This window comes from Octopus bimaculoides, chromosome 25 (genome assembly GCF_046866305.1).
Source record: "Octopus bimaculoides isolate indiv1 chromosome 25, ASM4686630v1, whole genome shotgun sequence".
Lineage (NCBI taxonomy): Eukaryota > Metazoa > Mollusca > Cephalopoda > Octopoda > Octopodidae > Octopus > Octopus bimaculoides.
In genome coordinates, this window is record NC_142952.1 from 2566383 (window position 1) to 2593069 (window position 26687).

Sequence of the window (26687 nt, forward strand, 5' to 3'; positions counted from 1 at the left end):
GCAATAAAGAAAAATATTTAATGACCATTATTTATAACTTGCATCATATATGTATATAAATATATATTTTTATAACATTAAAATCCAATGCCTGTATTTTAGCGGAAGCTTTACAATGTGGAGAAAAATACTTCTCCCAAACAGGAGCTGTTAATTTGCACAGTTCCCTGCCATCGAACATTCTCATTGGAAATTGCTAATTGACATTATCTATAAGTGTATTATTTATTTGATCATGGGACAACCGAATGCAAGCCTAATTTATTCTGATCCTTCCGCAACTTTTTGACAAACTGGAATATACAAATATCGTCGACTGGTGAGATTGCCTCGTTTTTACATTCGCCTCGCTCCTACCTCTCTCATGACGGAATACTCAGCTTATGGAATACTTAATTAATATGATGATCCACATGTTTGACTATTCTAGAAACAGCTGTAAGAGACTCTGTATCTTTATATTCTCTATATGAATTAAATGTCTTTTTCAAATGATGACAAAGTTTTTGTTTCTTCATTTCTTCTTTAATCTCTCTCTTTATGTATATATATATATATATATATATATATATATATATATATATATATATATATATATATATATATATATATATATATATATATATATATATATATATATGTATATATATATATATATATATATATATACACATATATGTATATATATATATATGTATGTATATATATATATATATATATATATATATATATATATATATATATATATATATATATACATATATGTATATGTCTATATATATATATATATATATATATATATATATATATATATATATATATACACATATATGTATATATATATATATGTATGTATATATATATATATATATATATATATATATATATATATATATATATATATATATATATATATATATATATATACATATATGTATATGTCTATATATATATATATATATATATATATATATATATGTACATATATGTATATATATATGCACATATATGTATATGTCTATATAAATATATATATATATGTATTTTTTTGTAGTTTCAGGTCAGAGCTATGTGTGCATGTGTGTATGTGCATATGTGTGTGTGTGTGTATGGACGAGTATGTAGGTGGGCGTATACATACTACTACACGCTAACAATATATCAATAGTTGCTGTAGAAGAGGCTCCAACAGTTTAGTGGTGAGTATAACTCTCATATGAACACGTTCATCACACGGTATGTACATTATTTTTCATTAAGCGTAAAAATCTTTTGGTTATATAATTTTTCAATGAATACACACACACACACACACACACACACACACACACACACACACACACACACACACACACACACACACATATATATATATATATATATACACACATATATATATACATATACATGCACTCACACTCATACATATATAACATACGTACACACACATTCATGTACGTAGATGTATATATGTACATATATATATGCATATATATACACTCACGCAAGCAACGTGACGAGGCCGATGATCTGTAAAAATCCAAGGTCGATTGTACAATTGATCGCAGCTAAGATTTCACAACATAACCTATTTTTAATGTGTTGAATACTTTTTCAGTTTTAAATTGATTGCCTTTCGTTAAATTTGCATTCAATGTATACGCATCGCATATATATATATATATATATATATATATATACACACATACACACTCATTCGTACATTTATATGTATATATATATATATATATATATATATATATATATATATATATATATATATATATATACACATACGTACATATGAATATGTACACACACGCACACGCACACACCCCCACACACATATACATATACACATACAAGTTACACATACGCCATAGAAACCGGGAAACCGGGCCCATGACTCTGGCTAGGTTTTAAAAAGAGCGAAAACAAAATATCATACAAATAAATTATTCATGCATCCACCTTTCTCCATTTTCTCTCTTGACAATATGTATTACTACAATAATTCCTAACATATCGCAGAGACTTTCTCAGTATATAATAGTGATTAATCTGTGGAATTTTGGGGATAATATAATTCTCAAATGTGAATCCAACATCCTCGAATGGAATATATATATATATATATATATATATATATATATATATATATATATATATATATATATATATATATATATATATACACACATATATATATATATATACATATATATACACATATATATACGTATATATTTATCGAGATGAGATACACAGAAGAGGGATGAGTGAGCGAGAAAGAGAGAGAGAGAGAGAGAGAGAGAGAGAGAGAGAGAGAGAGAGAAAGAGAGGTGGAGGGAGCGAAAGCTGAAGATACGGGAAGAATGGGAAAAATAGGCCCCAGTGCGGGAATTGTAATTTAAATATTGACCTCGATACGATAAAGTACAAAGTAGACTACAACAAAATTTGAGTGCAATGCGTTTGAAGTACTCGACAACTGGGCAAAATGTATGACGTCAGGCGCATAAAATAAACACCTGTTCATAATATGAACAATTGTAAAAGGCATTCTTTCCCCAATAATATCAATAACAGATAATAGTCGAAAAGAGATCTAATAATGATATCATTGATCTAATATTGATTTCTTACATTGGTACAGGGTCACATATTTCTAGGAATTTGCAATCGATCGAGTCTTGCCTAAAACAAGAAATTTAAAGAAATAAAAAAATACTTTGGCTTGTAACGAGTTTCTCAACTTTACCAATTCATTCCACCAATGTTTGTCTTTGAAATAATAATTCCTAAAGCTTCATCTTCAGTTTCTGCCACATTTTAAATACAAGGAATGGATTACATGGAATCACTCAAAATGGAATTTAAAATAACATTCTAAGGAGCACCACAAATACATGTTAAACTAATATAAAATATAATCACACGTATGAAAGAATACGACCCGTTCTGCAAACACAGTTCTCTGGGAATTTGCTACCATTCTATATTGACGCTAAACTGAACTTTATCAAAGAAATATTATTAGACAAATCAGTGAATCAAGTGGAATGGAATGCAGAGATCTAAGTAACCAGTAGGATCCTACATCACGTTCAACGGCGTCTTATGTATGAATGAAGCCTCATCTTCACAAACGACAGAGAAGGAATTGAAAGTGGTGCTATTAATTCTTATATCTATAAAGAGAACTTGGATCGGTTTTCTCCGTAACTTGCTGTTACAACCCTGCACTGCTACAGTAACCTTATTTTTTATTGTGTTCTTGCTTTGACGTAACGTTTTCTATTTGTAAATAAAGTAGAGGCTAAACGTGTTACCAAACGATCATTTCTGACGTTTATCGACACCTTTATAGTGATTGGTAAATGATGTCCATGTTTATCGATTATACATTGTACTAATACAATGTGAAATTTGACAGTACCAATGATATCTTCGTCCTAATTTCGGAAAGAAGACTCGCCCACCACATTCAATTAAATATTCACTTTGCAAACAAAACAAACACCTTTTATATAATGAACTCATGCTAAACAAATGAACAAAGAAATGGAATAATAAGTTTTTTAACTGCAGCAATTTTCCTCTAGTCTACGATAAAATATTTAAAATTATATCACTTATCGATTTCAGTTACTGCAAGCAAAACATTGTAAGTCAGTGAAAACGACTTAATGATGTCTAAATTTATCAATTATATTAAGCGCTATTATTTGTGTCGATGGAGATTATGTTATGCCTGTACAGTTGCTTTTCTTCTGATGCAAACATTAAGAGTTGATCTAAGTATGGCCTTTGTTTGCATGCTGAAAACACCCAATCGTACAACTGAGGAATTTTATTTTACTACAGACAACAAACGGTGTTCCCGTTCAGGTGACCATTCTGTAGACCGAAGTTTTGAAGGAGAATTCGAGTGGGACGACTCATTACAAGCCAACATGTTGGCAGGGTATTTCTATGGGTATATGGCAACTAATATTTTGGGTGGGCTTTTAGCAGACAAATATGGTGGAAAAAGAGTCCTAGGAATTTCGCTCCTATCAGCATCAATTTTAACCATTCTTCATCCAAGTTTATCTCGAGTTAGTGGTTATTTTACTCTTACTCTAAGAATATTAACCGGTATACTATCAGGGCCAGTGCCCCCTGCAATTCATTCCTTATTTGGACGTTGGGGCCCTCCACAGGAGATAGGTTTATTGGTTGGGTTCGCATTTGCTGGTCAAATTCTAGGTAGCATTGTAGGTCTTTCAATATCTGGTCTTCTTTGTGTTTATGGCTTTGATAATGGATGGGGTTCTATATTTTATGTATTTGGTGGATTATCGTTGGTGTTTAGTTGTATTTGGTTTTATGTTGTTTATGACAATCCGGACACCCATCCCAGTATTAGTGATGAAGAACGTTCCTACTTAAATAGAACTATAACAAGTGAAAAAGTATTTAAAATAATACCTTGGAAACAAATGCTTTCCTCACCTGCAGTTTGGGCGATTATCGTCGGTTGGTTTGCTTATAGCTGGACAGATTTATCGTTCCAGGTGTTGTTACCACTTTATACGAAAGACGCCTTAAACATTAAAACAGCATCGAATGGTTTAATGTCGTCTGCTCCTTCGATTGGACAAATCATTGCTTTACCTTTGTGTGGAAGATTTGCAGATCTTATACTTTCAAAGAAATATCTGTCGACTCGTGTCGTTCGAGTCTTATTCCAAACCATTTCTCTGATTGTTTCAGCATGTCTGTTGATTGTCATCGGATTCCTCAGATGTGACCAAACCATTCTAATAAGTATTCTTTTGTTTCTCAGTGGTATAACTCTATCATTTACCAGTGGCGGTGTTCTCGTCAACAATAGAGACATTGCTCCAAATTATGCTGGTGTTGTATTTGGAATTGCTAACACGTTTGCCGTAATGTCTGGAAGTTTTAGTTCCTTGTCTACAAAAGCTTTAACCCCAAACGGTACACAACGAGAATGGCAGATCGTGTTCGCCTTATGTGCTGCTATATGTGTAGTTGGTGCTATATTGTATGTGATATTGGCAAGAGGAGAAATCCAAGTTTGGGCAATTTCAGAAGAATCTGGATCATCTGTTAAACCAAAAGACACAGAAATGAATGAAAAAATTTAACCTTTAACAAGAGTGAACATGAAGTAATGATATACAACAAATTTAAGAATTTTACTAACCATTTCAAAATATTATCTTCAGCAATGAATAATTCAATTATAAACGATGTTTTGTAATCACCAACAATTTAATTTTATCAATATGTCAATATATTTGTTAATATATAATTATTATTTTGGTAAATAAAGCCATTTGTAAATATCACACTAGTGTCATGTCGTCGATCATACATCTGTTGCTGTATCTTAGGCCATATGTTTCGCAGTTCACCGCTTTTTCGGTTGTTGCTACGCCCCTACGCCTATTCCTGTCATTCATATATATATATATATATATATATATATATATATATATATATATATATATATATATATATATATATATATAGTGTAGTATATTGCCACTTAAGTGTGGCTGACCCCTAGGGGTGGATGTTACTGTTGCTTTTAGCCCCAGGAGGACATCTCCTCCAGCTGGCTTATCGACACACGACTGTGTCCTGTTTGCCAAGGGAGTTATCCCTCTCACCACGACCAGCAGCACGAACGTATCCGGATTTCAGGGTTATTTCCCTTCTTCGGCGTTCGACAGCTGATGACCTTGGTGAGAGAGAAAAACCTGGCAAAATCTTATATCTTCTTTTCCAGTGACATTCTTCACTGATATTGAAAAGGTGAAAACAAGCAATGTTAATTCTCTAAATGAAGTATTAACAGTAACTGCACGATAAAGTGTAGTATATTGCCACTTAAGTGTGGCTGACCCCTAGGGGTGGATGTTACTGTTGCTTTTAGCCCCAGGAGGACATCTCCTCCAGCTGGCTTATCGACACACGACTGTGTCCTGTTTGCCAAGGGAGTTATCCCTCTCACCACGACCAGCAGCACGAACGTATCCGGATTTCAGGGTTATTTCCCTTCTTCGGCGTTCGACAGCTGATGACCTTGGTGAGAGAGAAAAACCTGGCAAAATCTTATATCTTCTTTTCCAGTGACATTCTTCACTGATATTGAAAAGGTGAAAACAAGCAATGTTAATTCTCTAAATGAAGTATTAACAGTAACTGCACGATAAAGTGTAGTATATTGCCACTTAAGTGTGGCTGACCCCTAGGGGTGGATGTTACTGTTGCTTTTAGCCCCAGGAGGACATCTCCTCCAGCTGGCTTATCGACACACGACTGTGTCCTGTTTGCCAAGGAAGGGAAATAACCCTGAAATCCGGATACGTTCGTGCTGCTGGTCGTGGTGAGAGGGATAACTCCCTTGGCAAACAGGACACAGTCGTGTGTCGATAAGCCAGCTGGAGGAGATGTCCTCCTGGGGCTAAAAGCAACAGTAACATCCACCCCTAGGGGTCAGCCACACTTAAGTGGCAATATACTACACTTTATCGTGCAGTTACTGTTAATACTTCATTTAGAGAATTAACATTGCTTGTTTTCACCTTTTCAATATCAGTGAAGAATGTCACTGGAAAAGAAGATATAAGATTTTGCCAGGTTTTTCTCTCTCACCAAGGTCATCAGCTGTCGAACGCCGAAGAAGGGAAATAACCCTGAAATCCGGATACGTTCGTGCTGCTGGTCGTGGTGAGAGGGATAACTCCCTTGGCAAACAGGACACAGTCGTGTGTCGATAAGCCAGCTGGAGGAGATGTCCTCCTGGGGCTAAAAGCAACAGTAACATCCACCCCTAGGGGTCAGCCACACTTAAGTGGCAATATACTACACTTTATCGTGCAGTTACTGTTAATACTTCATTTAGAGAATTAACATTGCTTGTTTTCACCTTTTCAATATCAGTGAAGAATGTCACTGGAAAAGAAGACATAAGATTTTGCCAGGTTTTTCTCTCTCACCAAGGTCATCAGCTGTCGAACGCCGAAGAAGGGAAATAACCCTGAAATCCGGATACGTTCGTGCTGCTGGTCGTGGTGAGAGGGATAACTCCCTTGGCAAACAGGACACAGTCGTGTGTCGATAAGCCAGCTGGAGGAGATGTCCTCCTGGGGCTAAAAGCAACAGTAACATCCACCCCTAGGGGTCAGCCACACTTAAGTGGCAATATACTACACTTTATCGTGCAGTTACTGTTAATACTTCATTTAGAGAATTAACATATATATATATATATATATATATATAAACGCAGGAGTCGCTGTGTGGTAAGTAGCTTGCTTACCAACCTCATGGTTCTGGGTTCAGTCCTACTGCGTGGCACCTTGGGCAAGCGTCTTCTACTATAGCCTCGGGCCGTCTAAAACCTTGTGAGCGGATGTGGTAGGCAGAAACTGAAAGAAACCCGTCGTATATGTATCTGCGTATATGTATATGTATATGCTGACACTTTTGCCTGAGTACATCCTTACATCGTTCCGGGGTCGATTACTTATCGACCCCCGGAACAATGTAAGGAAAAGTTGAACACTACAAGATTTGAATTGAGAATGCAGTGAGTTCGAAAATACCTCGCTAATTTGCCAAAATGCATGTCATGAGGCATATAAAATGAACAAATGCATGACATTGGTCTGCTATTAATAATATCAATAATATATTACCATATTTAAGATATTTAATACTGATTTCAGTGATCTAATATAGATTTCTTGTTTTGTTGCAGGGTCAAATGTTTCTGGAAATTGACAGTTGGTAAATTCTTTTCTGAACAAAGAATTTTAAGAGATATTTTCGAAGAAATTTATTTCTCAACTTCACCAAGTCTGTCCGCCGATTTTTTCATTGAACTAATATTTCTTAAAGCTGGATCTATAGATTTCACGGTATTTTAAATATAAGGAATGGAGTAAATGGAGTAAATGGAATGACTCAACCAGGAATAGGAGCTACATTGAAAGCGCCAGCATAAAGTTATACTGTGATGATGTGAAATATAATTAAACATATATAATTAAACCAAGTGAAATTCGACATACATCTTTTCGTAACCGGTCGGTTACCACATACTTTACACGGTTACTTTCATATCTGTGATGCCTCATATTTATTGAAGAGAAACTTAGAAAGAATTCGAAGGCGGTGTTCCAGCATGGCTGCAATCAAATGAGTCAAACAAGTAAAAAAGCAAAGAAAAAAAAAAGAATATATATATGCGTTTACATGTAGAGATATTGTTACATATATATATGTGTGTGTGTGTGTGTGTGTGTGTGTGTGTGTGTGTGTGTGTGTGTGCATATGGAAGTATATATATGAGGAGATTACTTTCAAAATCGGTATAAGTGCATATTTGGTCGATATAAGGATAACCATTAAAACACAATCTGGAAGCTGTTGGCTTCACCCATGCGAAACGTTTTTCAGTCAAACTGGGATAGATGCCCCATAGACAGGAGGCGAATCTTAGTCTTCCAATCAGATATATTCAAGTTATTTTTTTTAAACAGTTACTCAAATGTCATTCCGACGCATGTATCTGGTTCTGAAAATAAGCTTTTCATATAAGACAATGGACACAGAATAAGAGCAGTAATAAGTTTGAAGTGAGGAACGAATATACAGTGCGTGTGTTTATATGGCACACCCCGCCAATAAAAATGACCGTCCTAAAATATAACAATGGCTATTTCAACACACGATTTCACATGTAAAATGATATATGTATTTATGTGTTTGTTTGTATGTATATGTATATGAGTGTGTGAGCGTGTATACTTCACGTGTGTATATATTGGATAGACACACACACACACACACATATATTATATAAAGAGATAAATATAAATATATACACGCACTGTTTGAGGGCACAATATATGCTATATTGATTGCAAATTTTGGCACACGGCCAGCAATTTCGGGGGTGATGTAAATATGTTACATCAACCCCAGTGCTCGACTGGTACTTGTTTTATCGATCTTGACAGGATGGAAGGTAAAGTCGACCTCGGCAGTATTTGAACTCAGAACGTAAAGACGGACGAAACGCAGCTGACCATTTTCCTCGGCGCGGTAACGATTGCTCCAGGTCACTGCTTTGACGCAATATGTAAAATATTGAGAAAAGTAGACATTTTTTAACACAACGACACATCATACACATTTGCCTATGTGTACACACAAATATACATTCACGCATGCATACACATATAGGTTACAACCATAAGTTTATTGTTGACGATGACGTAAATGAAAGTAGACACACATGAATACACACATACACTTACAGGCAAATACACACCATTCTTTACTTATGAGTCATACATATAAACCCCAAAACACCAGACAAAAATACTGAACCAAAAGAGAACCAGCTCACCAAACAAGCCGTTCTTGGCTCCACAACAACTATAAGAAATCAGAACACTCCTGAAGTACTTTTTGATCATGTAACTGCCATCAACCAACCACATTGCTTTTTAACAAGAAGTCAATTAGTAGTGGTCTTGTGGCCAAGAGAGGCTGCGCTTCGTGTCAATTCTACTGTCTTCTTCAAGTTCCCAGGCAACATACCCATGCATGGTCTTTTTTTTGTCTGCTGAGTGCTTTCCAGAGAGAGTTCCGACTGCCATATTTACCTAAATCTGGTGTAATATTTTCGGGTCACTCTATCTTTATTCACTGACTTCATATGATACATTTTGGTCTATACCAAGGTACATTAATGTATGTGTGTAAATAAACAAGGACGTACGTGTGTGATCCGTGTATTTATGCGTGGACGTGTGTATATGTGTGGGATTCTGTGAGGCTGTCTGACGTATGTGTGTGAAACAAACAGATGTGTGTGTGTGGGGGGGGCTGTTGGATAAAGTATGCGTGTATGAAGTCGTTATGCATGTGTATATTCAGTGTTTGAACGTATGCGTATGTGTGTAAGGGCGCTTATGTGTGTGTGTGTGTGTGTGTGTGTGTGTGTGTGTGTGTGTGTGTGTGAAGCTATCTGATATATGTGTGTATTGTGTGTGTGTATGTGGTGGTGGAGGGGTCATGTATTTGGATCAACCTGTACGAAGGTACAAGTTGGAATGGGCGTGACAGGAGGTAGGGGTTGGGAGGTGTGCGTGGTGATTACACATATGCGATGTGTGTGATTATAGTCTAGGGTGTGGGGAATGAAATGAGAGTGTGGGTAGTGGTATGCACGGAGTGGGAAGGTGTGTGTGTGTGTGTGTGTGTGCACGCGCGAGTACGTGTGTGACAGTGTCTGTACATGCTGCCAGGACATAGTGGTGTGTGTGTGTGTGTGTGTGGTGTGGATGCTGAATAAAACGGTGTAGAGGAGCACGGGGGTGAGGCAGTGGAGAGGTGGAAGGTGGGAGGTGTGTGGCATGTGTAAACGTGTGTGGAGGTGGTGTTTAGGTAATAAGAGGTGATGAATTGAGACAATGAAGGACTGAGGAATGAAGAGAGAAAATCAATTCCTGTTTAGGATTGTGTTGTTGTTTATTTTATGTTGAGGATTATGCTTGTGTCATTGGCAAAGAGCATTAAGAAATATATGGAATCCACCCTATTTTAGACTCAACAATGCTTTTAGGCTTTTATTATTTGAACAAAGTACTTACTTTTCATCAACATTTATATTATATGACAGGATATTGACTTCGTAATTTGAGAAATTTTACTGATAATGAAATTTAAGCCGTGCTTGTGAAAATAACCTTAGCCAGAAGGAGATGCATAAATACTAGAAATTACATGAGTATGAATACATAGAAATTTAAAGAAGGCGGGGAAAAATATCACAGTTTTTCGACACACGGATTTTCAAGTTATATAACATTTTAGAAAAAAAAAAATAACAAAAAAAAAATTTACTGATTTGAACGAAATCCAAATACTAACAAACAGTTGAGCATCCGTATCTCATATTATAAAGCAGTAGATATAAGCTTGTCCATGGGGGAATTACGTATTAAATGGATATCGTCACGGAATTTATCCGTTCGTATCAATTGTACAAATGTGGACGTATTTATTTTATTCAATGCAGTTACAGAATACAAACGCCCAACTGGAACAATATTGCACTGTCACAGAGTAAGTTTGTTTTATTCTTGAATATCGTAACTCAAATTCAGTATTATATACACTATATATATATATATATATATATATAGTTGCGCATCCTATACATCAATACATATACACTCTCATGCACACTGACTATACAGCAATACATAATTTTCGATGTTAAATTTTACACACACACACACACACACATACTCATACACACACTCATACACACACTCATGCATACATGCTTACATATATACATACATACACATATATATGTATAAATGTATATATATACACATATTACGCAGGAGTGGCTTTGTGATAAGTAGCTTTCTTACCAACCACATGGTCCCGGGTTCAGTCCCACTCCGTGGCACCTTGGGCGAGTGTCTTCTTACTATAGCCTTGGGCCGACCAAAGCCTTGTGAGTGGATTTGGTAGACGGAAACTGGAAGAAGCCCGTCGTATATGTATATGTATGTATATGTCTGTGTATGTATATGTTTGTGTGTGTGTTTGTCCCCCCCCCCCAACATCGCTTGACAACCAATGCTGGTGTGTTTACGTCCCCATAACTTAGCGATTCGGCAAAAGAGACAGATAGAATAAGTACTAGGCTTACAAAGAATAAGCTCTGGGGTCGATTTGCTCGACTAAAGTCGGTGTCCCAGCATGGCCGCAGTCAAATGACTGAAACAGGTAAACGAGTAAAAGAGTATATATATATATATATATATATACATACATACATACATATATATATATATATATATATATATATATATATATATATATATATATATATATATATATATATATAAATATACAGGGCAGGGAATCGTCAATTAGTAATAAAATTAATAATTAACAATTATGCCGGGTAGCTCAGTATGAAAAAACCTTCTCAATTAGAGAAAAATTTGTAGTTTTTAGAATCAGTAGTTCTTTGGCTGCTGTTTCTGAATTCTCAGTATGTCGGAGAAGCAGGTTTTCTGCTAATCCCTATATATTTATGATTATATATATATATATATATATATATATATATATATATATATATATATATATATATATTTAAGGAGAATAAAGATAAACTGTTTTTACTACAAAGTTTTAGTAATATCTCTAGTAATATCCGACAAGATGAGATTCATCATCGAACTGGTAATATTTTCTTTATATAATTTTTAAAATCACTTTTATTAAATTACTTCTTAAATTGAAACGTCTCAGACTTACTTCTAAGGTATTACCATCTCCATCATGTATTTATATATATATATATATATATATATATATATATATATATATATATATAGTTATAAGAAGTGCTTAAGCACACACACGCATAGCACACACATATTTCCAATAAACCAATATTAATTTCTTATATTGATACAGGGACATGAACTAAGAACATAAAGAGACATAAAGAAATACTCAAAGAACTTTATTTCTCAACCTCATCAATTCTGTTCACATTTGTCACCGAACTAATATAATTCCCAGTGCTGAATTTCCTACTTCTGCGATTTTTCTTTTTTTTATACAAGGAGTAAATTATAAGGAATAACTCAACCTGGGATAGAAACTACCCTGGAAATGCCACCGTAGAAATATACTAGACTAATATAGAATATTGGTAAATACATCAGAATAACAGATAAAACTGAACACACATCTTTCAATAACCAGTCAGTTACTACATTTTTTGCCTGATTTTCGCGATATGCAACGACTCTTATTCATTGTGGACAAAGAAAATCTGAAATTGTGTGGTAGCAATTTCTTTCCCGAACATTACTGGTAATAACACAATTCCCAAAATCCGTGTTGTTTGTAATTTACCGTTAAAACGCTTCGTTTTCACCTTATTTCTTGACTGTGTTCTTACTTTGGCAGGATTCTTTCTATTAGAAAGCAAAAGCGAGATTAAATATGTTACCAAACGATCATAGCTGATGCTTATCGACACAAACCTTTGTAGGATTTGCGAAAGGGCGCATCTGTTTATCGATAACATAATATACCAAATTACTGAGAAGTAAATTTCTACTAACGATATCTTGATATTAACTCTTAGCGATCACATTTGATCTAATCAAATATATACTTTACAGATCATACAAACACCATTTATTTTATGACATGAAGCTGGGAACAGGAAATAAACAGGTCGTAAATTTTTGACGACTGCCTTTTTGTGTTGATTCCATATTTAGAATCTACACCACACAACACTCAACGTACTTTCACACAAACATCAAACGAAATATTGTGAGAATCAATGAAAATTTGATTAAAAAAAGGATGTCTAAGTGTACCAGCTGGATTAAGCGCTGTTCTTCATGTCGATGGAGACTATGTTATGCCTGTGCTGGTGTTAGTCTTCTGATGCAAACATTAACAGTTGATCTGAGCATGGCTTTTGTTTGTATGTTGAAAACAACCAATCGTACAATTGAGGAAGTTAACTCTACAGCAAACAACCAAGATTGTCCTGGTCTGGATAATTATTATTCAATAAACCCAAGTTTTGAAGGCGAATTCGAATGGGGTGACACGTTACAATCACACATGTTGGCTGGTTTCTTCTATGGATATATAGGAACTAACATTCTGGGTGGGATATTGGCAGACAAATATGGTGGGAAAAGAATTGTCGGAACGTCAGTACTTGCAGCATCAATTTTGGCCATTCTTCACCCAAGTTTATCACGAGTTAGTGGCTACTTTACTCTTGTCCTAAGGATATTAACAGGTATGGCATCAGGATCAATATACCCGGCAATTCAGTCCTTATTTGGACGCTGGTGCCCTCCACAAGAAATTGGTTCGTTGGTTGCAATAACATTTGCTGCTCAATACCTAGGTAGTATTTTATGTCTCTCAATATCAGGTTATCTTTGTGTTTATGGATTTGATAATGGGTGGGGCCCTATATTTTACATATTTGGTGGATTATCGTTGGTGTTTAGTTTTGTGTGGTTTTATGTAGTTTACGATAATCCAGACACCCATCCCACTATCAGCGAAGAAGAATATTCTTACTTAAATAGAACTATAGTGAGTGGAAAAGTAGTTAAAAAAGTACCCTGGAAACGGCTGCTCTCTTCAAAATTCGGCAGCACACCTGAATTTCAAATATAACTAAAAGTATAGGAAAAAATTATATTCAGGTTACACTGCGGCACACCTAACATAGTCTCGTGGCACACAAGTGTGTCGTGGCATACCAGTTGCAGAGCACTCGTCTTTTTTACATTTTCATAGTTTTTCAATCTTAAAACTATCAAGTTATATATATATATATATATATATATATATATATATATATATATATATATATATATATATTTGTTTTGCAAGATTTTTTATGTGAAATCGTGTGTTGAAACAGATGTTGTTGTACTTGGGGATGGTCATATTGCCAGTTTAGCCAATAAAAACACACGCACTGTATATTTGGTGTTAATTTTTTTTTTTTCAGCTTTATATTACATTAATCTTAATCTTAATCTTATTTCGACAAAATGGCTGATAGTTAGCAAGGTGAGACACACATAAGAAAGAAGGAAACAAAGGACCACTGATGAGGTCACAGAAGTGTGACGAAAGAACTCTGGCCGAAATAAGATTAAGATTAAGATTAATGTAATATAAAGCTGAAAAAAAAAAAAATTAACACCAAATATACAGTGCGTGTGTTTTTATTGGCTAAACTGGCAATATGTCCATCCCCAAGTACAACAATATATATATATATATATATATATATATATATATATATATTATATATCAATGTTTATTTTGATAACATTTTTGTTTAACTTTCATTAATAAAACGATGAGACATTGTGCACTTTCGTGTTATATATACATACATTTATAAAACGATTTTGTAATCTCTCTCTCTCTCTCTCTCTCTCTCTCTATATATATATATATACACACACACACGTGTGCGTATGTGTTTATATGTATAAAAATGTAAAGACCTCTTTCGATCACGAATGACCATGGGATTGCATCCAGGAAGTTCCACCCTGGAAGACCAGCGGTCGCCCATGCATACCATGTTGCCTAATAGAAAAGAAAAGCCGATACAGCTTGGCACCAATGACGCTTCAACTAATTTTGTACAGGCAAGTGGATTGGAGCCACATGAAATAGTATTTTGCGCAAAAGCCCACAGCCTGGTCCAGGAATCGAAATCATAACCTCACGACTGGAAGCCCAACGCTTTAGACACTAAGCCAAGCGCCTTCACATTGCATGTAATTATTTGTTTAAGAATTTCAATTCTTCCTAAAATATGCCTGACTTTATCGCTTTGCTATATTTTCATTTCTTCGAAATCAATCTCCTTAATCTTAACATCTTAATCTTTCCCGCCTTCAGGAAAATGCAGGAAGGAATTGCATCAAATTTTGTCATTGAAAGTTACAGACACCAGAAGAGGGCGGCATTGCATCGTGCCAAAAACCTCAACATTGTCATCAGGATGCAGGAGCAGATACTCCAATAACGCGAACTATTTCAAGAGCTCAGCACTTCAATATTCTTCCCCCAAAAGCTTGAGAGACGTACGTGGGGTGGATGTAGGTGACTTTAAAACAGAACCGTGTCTTTTTCTGTCAAGAGATTTCGGATAAATCTACCTCGCGGCAGGAAACGCAGATGAGGGCAGCAACATCGAACTCCTTCATTCACCGAATGCCACCTATCAGAGGAAATAAATTTTTCACGCTCTCATTTTTTTTGCATGAGAAATAGAATAACCAATAATTAAATTGTATATGTATAGAATATAGAATGTATCGACTTTTCTTTTGCATAATGACAGATTTTGTGATTGACAGGTTTTCGTGTCGCAGAAATACTGTCCTTTCAAGTCGACGGATGGAGCAGTGGGCCGACCAGAGCCCGGAATAGATCATATAGAATTAAATGCATAAGATTAAAGAAAGAGAACGATCAGCGACAATTAGCGATAACATCACATACACAGACCCATATAATGATATTCCAATGTAATAAAAGTGGGATAATGAAGATCATTGGTTGCAACGTTTACTCTTTATCACGTATATGAACAGGGTGTGAGAAGAATAAAAGTTTAGAATCAAATAAACACTAACGCCAATCTTAGCAATAATAAACATTAAGAGAGGGGAAAAAATAGCCTTGAAATATATGTAATTAATTTATATACACATTCACAGCCATAGATAAGGATTCGGCGGAATATTCTGCGCTGTATATATATCAATGTAAAATACGTTGATGAAAACAAAGTTAAGGTTTTATGGAGATGTTAAAGACGATTAACAATTGAATATTAGATATTTTATTATTACCTAAGCTGGAGAAGTGCATACGCTAAACGGATTCCAGCGATGATGAGGATTAGAGAATGATACAAATTGTTCAGAATCTGTCGTAGTTCCGGCATTGCATATGAGGAGTCAGGAGCAATTTGAGAAAAATGACAAAGAAGGGGTAAGTCAAAAGAGGCATACACGCGAATACGAATACACAGATATACAAAACATCTGGATACACAGATCGATTCATTATATATATATATATATATATATATATATATATATATATATATATATATATATATATATATATATATATATATATATATAGGAGACCAAAAGTGTACGTACGCCGCTATATATAGCCCTGTTTATAATTATACCATATGTTATATATTTATTATATCTTGCTACTGTGTCGACTAAGGTCTCCGTTGATAGGCCGCTGGTATTTATAGAGTGTTAGGCACTTCCGGTATGCAAATTAGGGAAATGGCTAAAATTTGCTCTGTTTATAATTATACCATATGTTACACACACACACACATAAATATACATATATTTATACGTATGTATGTATGCATGCTTTGTATAATAATAATTATTATAATCTATTTATTATTTTAAAAATCCTCGTTAATTGATTTATGTCGATTCATGTTTATATATATCTTTCTCTGTATGTGTGCATAAATATGTGAAGCAATCAGTTAATATTAATTTTTTTATATTGATCCAGGGCCTTCACAAGGGATCCATTCTTGCCTGAATTAAAAGCATCAAGAAGCGGAACGAATTACCCGAATCTTCGTTCTCAGCGTCACCAACTCTGTTCAACGATATTTGTCATTGAACTAATATTTCCTACTGCGGGATCTCCGGTTTCTGAACGGGTGGATTACATGGCATCACTCAACGGGCAATAGAAACTACATCGTTAACACCAAACACACAAGTTTTGTGAACTAATATTAATTATACTTAAACGAATAAAAGAAATTTGACCATATTGCAGACAGAGCTATTTTGGAATTTACTACCGCTATCTATGACGTATGCACTGGTCTTTTACAATGAAATGTTATTATAAAACCCAAAGAACTAACTGGAATTGAATACACATTTTGTAATACTTATTTGGATCTCACATATCCTTCAGCTGTTTCTTATGCACATGTAAAGACTCAGATTTACAGTAGATACAAAAGGATTTGGATGTGATGGTGTTTATTCCTGTCCCAAGCAGTCAAGTTATTACTTAATCCCTGAATCTGTATTCTCTGTAGCTGACTGTTACAGCTCTACACCTTTACTTATTTTATTGCATTCTCGCCTTAACTTGACATTTTCTATTCCCTAAATAAAAAAAGAAACTCAGTTAACAAAACCCATATCGTTACTTGAATTTATAGTAATTGCAAACTAAGATACATGTTTCTCGATAAAAAAAAGTGTACTAATTTACTGTGACCTATAATTCTAACTGTACTTTACAAAAGACATTTTGTTCATAATTTTGGACGAACACATTTTATTCTGTGCAAAGCACACTTGAGAAAACAAACATCTGTTATATAATTAATTAATTTCAGAGAAGACAATAACGCAACCTAATCAAAGGTATAGATTATTGAAATACAACACTTGTTTGATAATGTATGTTAGATTTCTCATCGATTAACATAATTTCAGGTTCTAAACGTCAATCGAGTCTGCAAAACCTGAAGTTCAAGAAAAATGTCGAGGTTTATCAGATGGTTTAAGCATTACACTTCATGTCGATGGAAATTATGTTACGCTTGTACTGTTTCTTTTCTTCTCATGCAAACATTAAGAGTTGATCTAAGTATGGCTTTTGTTTGTATGTTGAAACCACTCAATCGTACAACTGAGGAAGTTAACATTACTGCAAACAACCAAGAGTGTTCTGCTGCTTTAGACAATCATTCTATGAATCAAAACTATGAAGGAGAGTTCGAATGGAGCGATACTCTACAATCGAATATGTTGGCAGGGTACTTCTATGGATATATAGCAACTAATATTTTAGGTGGTGTATTGGCAGATAAATATGGTGGGAAAAGAGTTCTTGGAGGTTCACTTCTTTTAGCATCAATTTTGACCATCCTTCACCCAAGTTTATCTCGAATTAGTGGTTACTTTACACTTTTTCTAAGGATATTAACTGGTATGGCATCGTCAGCGGTGGCCCCATCAATTCAGTCCTTATTTGGACGTTGGGGCCCTCCAAACGAAATTAGTTCTTTGATTGGGTTTTCATTTGCTGGTCAATTTATAGGTAGTATTGTAGGTCTATCAATATCTGGTTTTCTTTGTGTGTATGGATTTGATAATGGATGGGGTTCTATATTTTATATATTTGGTGGAATATCGTTGGTATTTAGCTGTGTATGGTTTTACATTGTTTATGATAATCCAGACGTCCATCCCACTATCAGCGAAGAAGAACGTTCTTACTTAAATAGGACTATAGTAAGTGAAAACGTAGTCAAGAATTTGCCTTGGCGACGACTGATTTTTTCACCTGCCGTATGGGCTATTAATTTTGGTATGTTTTCTTATGGCTGGACCGATATATCTTTCCAAGTATTGCTCCCTCTATATATGAAAAAAGCCTTAAACGTTAATACAACAGCGAACGGTTTATTGTCGTCTGTTCCTTCCATTGGACAAATCATTGCTCTACCGTTGTGTGGAAAATGTGCAGATTTTATACGTTCGAAGAAATATCTGTCAACTCGTTCCGTACGAGTTTTATTCCAAACATTTTCTATGGTGGCTTCAGCATGTCTGCTGATTGCCATAGGATTCCTTAGATGTGACCAAACCATTCTAATAACACTACTTTTGTTTCTCAGTGGTATAACTATATCATTTACCAGTGGTGGTGCCCTCATCAATAACAATGACATTGCTCCAAGTTATGCTGGTATTGTATTTGGATTTGCTAACACGTTCACATCAATAGCCGGCTGCATTAGCACCGTATCTACTAACGCTCTTACACCAAACGGCACACAAAAAGAATGGCAGATCACGTTCGCCTTGTACGCTGCTATTTGTGTATTTGGTGCAATATTTTTTGCAATATTGGCAAAAGGAGAGATCCAATATTGGACAGCTTCAGAAGTACCTGGCTCATCTGTGCATCCTAGCAATAGGAGTACAAAAGGATGAGGTGAGTAAATTCCTTGATCGTTTTGTCTAGCTAAAACACCAAGATCATTCAGTAGTACATAACTGTATGCTTTATTTTTGCCTGCCTGCATTCCTGTCTGTGTCTGTGTCTGTGTCTGTGTCTCTCTGTCTCTGTCTCTGTCTCTGTCTCTGTCTGTCTGTCTGTCTGTCTGTCTGTCTCTCTCTATATATATGAAGAAAAAAGCTGTCATTGTTAGTAAGTCGTAAAGTTGTGTTGCACTTATAGAATGATGCAATATGCGCAAATCAATCAGGAAAAAAGATTTATGTGTGGAGGTATCTGATTGTCTCTATACTTACCCCTTCTTTGTAATATTCACTTGAATATAATGATCGGATTGCTTGATATGCAGTGACAATTGTGATCAATGGTAGCTGGGGCTGCGACAGAAATTGAATGACTTGCATCGTTTAGTAGCTCTCATCTTCATTTCAATCCACTTCTGCTGACGTAACGTCAAAAAATTCAACATTCAGGAGTAAAGACCAAACATCTTTCACATTTCCCCACAAACTCTATTCACCTCGATTTATTAACGTGTTTTGCATTGATATAAAACCCGGATATATATATATATGTGTGTGTGTGCGCGTGTGTGTATAGAAATTAAATAACAAGATAGATTTGGTATTAAACCTTATCCTGTACCACGTTCGTTTCGACCGGTCCTACTATCTCAACACAAACACAACCAATCGACTTATTTTAGTCCAAAACATTAATCACACAGACACACAAACACACACACACACATATATATACATATATACGACGGGCTTCTTTCAGTTTCCGTCTACCAAATCCACTCACAAGGCTTTGGTCGGCCCGAGGCTATAGTAGAAGACACTTGCCCAAGGTGCCACGGAGTGGGACTGAACCCGGAACCATGTGGTTGGTAAGCAAGCTACTTATCACACAGCCACTCCTGCGCCTATAGACTCTGTTCCATTAAAGTGTTTACATTTTATGTAAAACCACAAAACATTCATAGTAAGCGTGTCTACTTTCCTGCATACATGCATATAAATTAATTACGTATAAATTCTATAAAAGCTCAGATGACACGTACTTAATTTTAATTCATGCTCTGGCATACCTCTTTATGCACTGGCCATGCTCTTTATTGGTACCAGAAATTTGATCTCAAATGTAATGTCATTAACTTGTGATCTGAAATGTTTTGCACTTACACTCAGTGCATATTGCACAATAAAGGTGACAGCGTGCTATTAGTCAACGTTGCTGTTTCGCGGGCAATGGGAAGCCGGATGTATTTTGTTATATATATATTTTGGGATGAAACCGCCCCAAATTCTCGACGTCACCTTGGGAGATGCAGAGTGGTTGGTACGGGACGGCCAGCGATGGAGAGCAGTGGTGGACCTGGTCGGCTCTACGCATGATGACGCCCCTGGGACCACTAAAATGGGATGATCCCAACCACATCAAGCAAAATCATGAAACAAAGCCAGTCACTTCTTAAATTACCACAATTTATTCGGATTTGTTGTTATTTGTTGTTGGTCATTTTTCTTTCTGCTGAGGGTGGAATCAACATTTTCTGTGTTTATTTTTGTTTCTCGGAAATTAATCAATTTTTCCGCGCGTGCCTTTTGTACCGCGTTACGAATTTTCGTGTTTATTTTTGTTTATCAGAAATTCATCAATTTTTCGGCGCGTGCCTTTTGTACCGCGTTACGAATTTTCTTGTTTATTTTTGTTTCTCAGAAATTCATCAAATTTTCCGCGTGTGCCTTTTGTACCGCGTTACGAATTTTCTTTATTTTTTCTGTTGTGCAAATACTTGACTGAGATATGTGTTTTATTTTTCAGGTTACGTCTACTAATTCAAGCCCGTCTTGCTACTACCAAATAAAAGAAAGTGACTTCCTGAAATATGTCTAAAGGAATCAAACCGACCCCCATCCCTCACAAAAGTCCAGAAATGTCTTTTTACACTTACAAAAATATCAAGAACGATTTTCTTATTTTGGTAACTATTCCGTGCACAGAAATAATCATAACATTGGAAAATTCACAGACTGTAATCCAGAATATGAACACATAAAACCCCCCCCACTTCTTTCAGAAAAAAAAACGACAAAAAATATCAAGAACTACAAGAACAATAATGGTGATAAAATGCCTTCTTTTATTCTTGTCATTTGGATTTTTTAAAAGCAAACATTGAAAACATTTGACATAGACATTGTGTTGGAAAGTAGAACAAAAAGGATTTATACTGTTTCTAGTGTAGTGAAAAAAAAAATGGTAATTTTTGGGACAGAGGATAATCGGTACCATCAAATTTATAACTAGTTGGGTACTTTATTTTATCGCTCCCGAAAGGAAGAAAGGCAAATTCGAACTCAGAACATAAAATGTCGGAGAAAAGTTCACAAATAATTTTTATCGACGCTTTAATGATTCTGCATTCCTCTCCTCGTTTTCATATGACATCGTTTTGGCTATCTCTCAAATTGTGAGGTCAGTTTCAATTTACAATTACAATACATTTCGGAAAGCAGAGAACTATTCCGAACATGTTATACTATAAATAACTGAACATGAAGAAAATATATGAACCACGCACACACTAAATCGATAATTATATAAAAACAAAAGAATTAAAAGCAATCGTTTCAAATATGTACTAAACAAATTGGGAAACCTACATACACACACACACACACGCGCGCGTGGGTGGTAACATCATAGGGAAGTTGGGCGTAAATGTTGTAAAGTCATTTTTAAACAAAATAAATATAAACAAAAAACCGATAAAGCATATTTATTTTATCGAACGAACGCAGTAAAATCAATTCTCAACTCTTTTAGAGACGGTCGTTCATTACAAACAAAAACAACTAAACATCAACAGCAATAATGGTTTCATTTTTTGGCACAGCGCTTATTTTATCGATCCTCATAATTGGATGAAAGGCAAAACCAACCTGGATAGAATTTGAACTCAGAAAGTGAAGACGGATGGAAACTGCTAAGCATTTTGCCCGTCGTGCTAACGGTTCTGCCAGCACGCTGCCTTAATAATAATAATGGTTTCAAATTTTGCCTCAAGGACAGCAATTCTGGGTTAGAAAGTAAATAAGAAACATCTTCTAAGTTCATATCGATTATATGTGAAAGTAAAGTTTTGATTAAATGGCAAGATTTCAAAAGAATTTTTAAAATGTCCTTGCTAGTGTTTTATATTTTAATTTTTCTAATATACTCACCTATACCGTGGAATTTCTACGGATCCCGCTAGTTTTCAAAAGATTAGTAAAATTACAGAAGATATTAATATATACATTCATGTGTGCTATTGCTAAGGTATTAAGTTAACATTCACTGTTTTTGAATTTTCAGGCGAATCAGTTCCCTCTATACGTGCCCAATCTTGGATTTCTCCTCTGGCCAATATCGCAAACAATATTGCACCAACTACACATACAGAAGCAAACAAGGCTAACACGATCTGCCATTCTTCTTGTGTACCATTTGGAGTGAGAGCTTTTGCAGACACCGTACTAATACTGCCAGCTGCTGTGCCAAAAGCATTAGCTATTCCAAATACAACGCCAGCGTAATTTGGAGCAATGTCAATGTTGTTGACGGTAACACCACCGCTGGAAAAGGATAGAGTTATACCACTAAGAAACAAGAGGATACTTATTAAAGTGTTTTCGCCACATTCGAGGAATCCTATCGCGATTAACAGACTTGCTGAACCTAACATAGAAAAAGTGTGGAATAAAACTCGAACAGAACGAGTTGACAGATATTTCTTTGAACGTACAATATCTGCGCATTTTCCCCACACCGGTAAAGCAATTATTTGTCCAACTGCAGTGACAGACGACATTAAACCGTTGGATGTTGTATTAACGTTTAAAGCTTCTTTCACATAAAGAGGTAACAACACCTGGAAAGATAGAGTAGTCCAACAATAAGCACACCAACCAAAGATGATGGCCCAAACTGCAGATGAAGAGAACAGCCGTTTCCAGGGCACATTTTTAACTACTTTTTCACTCACTATAGTTCTCTTTAAGTAAGAATATTCTTCTTCGCTGATAGTGGGATGGGTGTCTGGATTATCGTAAACTACATAAAACCACACACAACTAAACACCAACGATAATCCACCAAATATATAAAATATAGAACCCCATCCATTATCAAATCCATACACACAAAGGTAACCTGATATCGAAAGACATAAAATACTACCTAAATATTGAGCAGCAAATATAATAGCAATCAATAAACTAATTTCTTGTGAAGGAGCCCAGCGTCCAAATAAGGACTGAAGTGCAGGGTAGGTCGGCCCCGATACCACACCGGTTAATATCCTTAGAACAAGAGTAAAGTAGCCACTAACTCGTGATAAACTTGGGTGGAGAATGGTCAAAATTGATGATGAGAGAAATGAAGCTCCCAGAACTCTTTTTCCACCATATTTATCTGCCAATAATCCACCCACAATGTTAGTCCCTATATATCCATAAAAGTAACCAGCTAACATGTTTGATTGTAATTTATCACTCCATTCAAACTCTCCTTCATAATTTCGATTTAATGAATAATTATTCAAAGCAGAACAACGATGTTCATTTGCAGTAAAGCTAACTTCCTCAGTCGTACGATTGGGTGTTTTCAACATACATACAAATGCCATGCTTAGATTAACTCTTAATGTTTGCATCAAAAGACTAGCAGTAGCACAGGCATAACATAGTCTCCAACGACAAGAAGAATAACGCTTTATCCAGAGGGCGAATTGAGACATTTTTGTTAACTTCAAGTTCCAATGATTTTCACAATGTTTATTTTTAAGAGATGTGTGATGTAATTTTTAAATATTGAATGAAACAGTAAAAGACAGTCACCAAAAATTAGCAACTTCTTACTTTCCTGTGCGCAGCTTCATTTCATAAAATTAATGATGGTTGTTTGGTCTCTAAAGTGTATATTTAACCAAATGAAATCTGATGTTCAAACATTTTGATTAAGATATCTTAATGTCAATATATTTCAGAGTAGCTTGGTACATTTCATTATCGATAAATTTAGACATGTAACCCTGTAAAGCTTAGTGTTAATATATATTAGTTATCACTGCTTTAGTAAACTATTTTGTTTATTTTTTACTATCACGTTAAGGCAAAAATACAATCAAGAAATAAGACGAATAAAAATGCAGAGTTTGACAGTAAATTATAGAGAACGCAAATTCAGGAATTGTGTTACAATCTGTAAAGTTTGGCTCTGGAATTAATACCGTCACTTCCAAATCTTCTCTGTCTGCTGTAAATCTGAAACCTGGAGATACATAAGAAACAGTCGAAAAATATGTGGTAACCAACTAGTTTTTAAACGATATATGTTCAATTCCACAATTCCACAATTCCACTTAGTTCTTTGATGTATTCAGTTATACTCTGTGTTACTTCAGTATAAGTCTGTGGGGACGTTTACAATGCAGTTCCTATTTAAGGTTGAGTCATTCCAAGTTATTCATTCCTTGTATCAAAAATACGACAGAAACTGAAGATCCAACTGTGGGAAATATTAGTTCAACGACAAATATTTTTGGGAAGAATTGGTGAAGCTGGGAAATAAAGATTGTTGAGTATTCCTTTATGTCTCTTTGTGTTCTTAGTTCTGGCAAGAATCAATTGATTGTGCATTCTCTGAAATGTGAGATCGTGTATCAATGAAAGAAATCAATATTAGTTAATGGACTTAAAAACATACGAGAGGTGCTCAAAATTTCCTGGCTTTTGGTAAAAGAAAACACAGGAGGATCAGTTATGATTTTATTCAGCATAGGCTATGAACGAGATGTGACACCCCTTTTAATTCTGATATTGCCATGGGTTCAAGTGACTCCGCCCAAGTTATAGATTTGGTTGGTGCATACCTCCGTAAGTGTCTTAGTAGTGAACTCCCTGAACTGCAGGATGGTCATTACAAAGATGAAACATTATTTATTATAACTAAAGACTATCATAGAAAGAATGAGGCAGAAAGATCAGATAATTCTTCAAAAGCTTTAACCTAGGGCTCACTTTCGAATAAGATATGAAAATAATTAACTTCTTAGATGCTACACTAGAACTTAAATCTGGTTTGTATTATCCCTATAGAAAACCAAATGTTACAAAGTATGTGAACAAATCCTCTAATCATCTCCCAAATGTATTAAAGTCATATATATACATACACATATACATATACATATACATGTCTGGATTATTACGTAGATATTATATATCAATGAAGAAAAAAAAAGGTCGTTGGGATTTGAAGAAAAACTACTTATTTAGCGGTTCGGAAAAAGAGACCGACAGAATAAATCCTGCGGTCGATTTGTTCGACTAAAGACGGTGCTCGAGTATGGCCGCAGTCAAATGAATGAAACAAGTAAAAGAATGCAAGAGTAATATATATCTATTTGTGTGTGTGTGTATTTGCGTATATTTTTATAGGGTTATCTATGCATTGCATTTATGTTTTAGTGAATAACTACGTCAATGTATGTGTGAGATTGTATGTATGTGAGTGTATTAAAACCGTGTATATACAATACTACGTATACAAAATTGTATGTCGGTAGTGAATAATGAAACGTACTTACAGCGTACTTACAGGATATCTGCGTTCTGTGGTTCCATTGGATGAAGTATATGCATCCACATTTGTACTAGTGTATACATTTAGTGATTAAGTTGTTGTTTCTTAATATGTTTATCTCCAGTGGATAATCCCATTTGTGCTAGCTACGAGATTTAAATGATCAACACTTCATTGCATCTAGAGGTCGTTCAGATGAGTTACTTCTTTCTCAAAATATTCTAAGCGGTTGGTTTCCTGGTAGATTTGTTTAAATATAAAATAAATGAATTATCAATTATATTGTGTGAAAAAAGTGACATTTTATTTCACATTCTTAAACCTTTTTGAGTCTCATGTTCTTGACATTCATTTTGTGACTG

The 26687-nt window shown here is 35.1% G+C and overlaps 2 non-coding genes and 1 pseudogene across 8 annotated transcripts; 2 read left to right on the forward strand and 1 right to left on the reverse strand.

Moving 5' to 3' along the window:
- Positions 1-1181: 1181 nt before the first annotated feature.
- Positions 1182-5360, forward strand: LOC106881439 (putative transporter slc-17.2). The gene is made up of 2 exons (XR_016238464.1): positions 1182-1236; positions 2657-5360. It is a non-coding gene; the product is annotated as a putative transporter slc-17.2 (transcript).
- LOC106881438 (putative transporter slc-17.2) lies at positions 5001-26681 on the reverse strand. 3 transcript variants are annotated; one of them, XR_016238467.1, is made up of 2 exons: positions 26330-26675; positions 5001-5115 (listed from the first exon to the last, which is right to left on the reverse strand). It is a non-coding gene; the product is annotated as a putative transporter slc-17.2 (transcript). The 3 variants fall into 3 exon arrangements; XR_016238465.1 differs by lacking the exon at positions 5001-5115 and adding an exon at positions 21816-25382 and having other exon boundaries at positions 26330-26681; XR_016238466.1 differs by lacking the exon at positions 5001-5115 and adding an exon at positions 21816-25382 and having other exon boundaries at positions 26341-26664.
- Positions 7799-22877, forward strand: LOC106881429 (sialin pseudogene; annotated as a pseudogene). 4 transcript variants are annotated; one of them, XR_016238468.1, is made up of 3 exons: positions 10152-11160; positions 17206-19665; positions 21520-22877. The product of XR_016238468.1 is annotated as a sialin pseudogene, transcript variant X1 (transcript). The 4 variants fall into 4 exon arrangements; XR_016238470.1 differs by lacking the exon at positions 10152-11160 and adding an exon at positions 15107-15416; XR_016238469.1 differs by lacking the exon at positions 10152-11160 and adding an exon at positions 16136-16641.
- Positions 26682-26687: the final 6 nt, after the last annotated feature.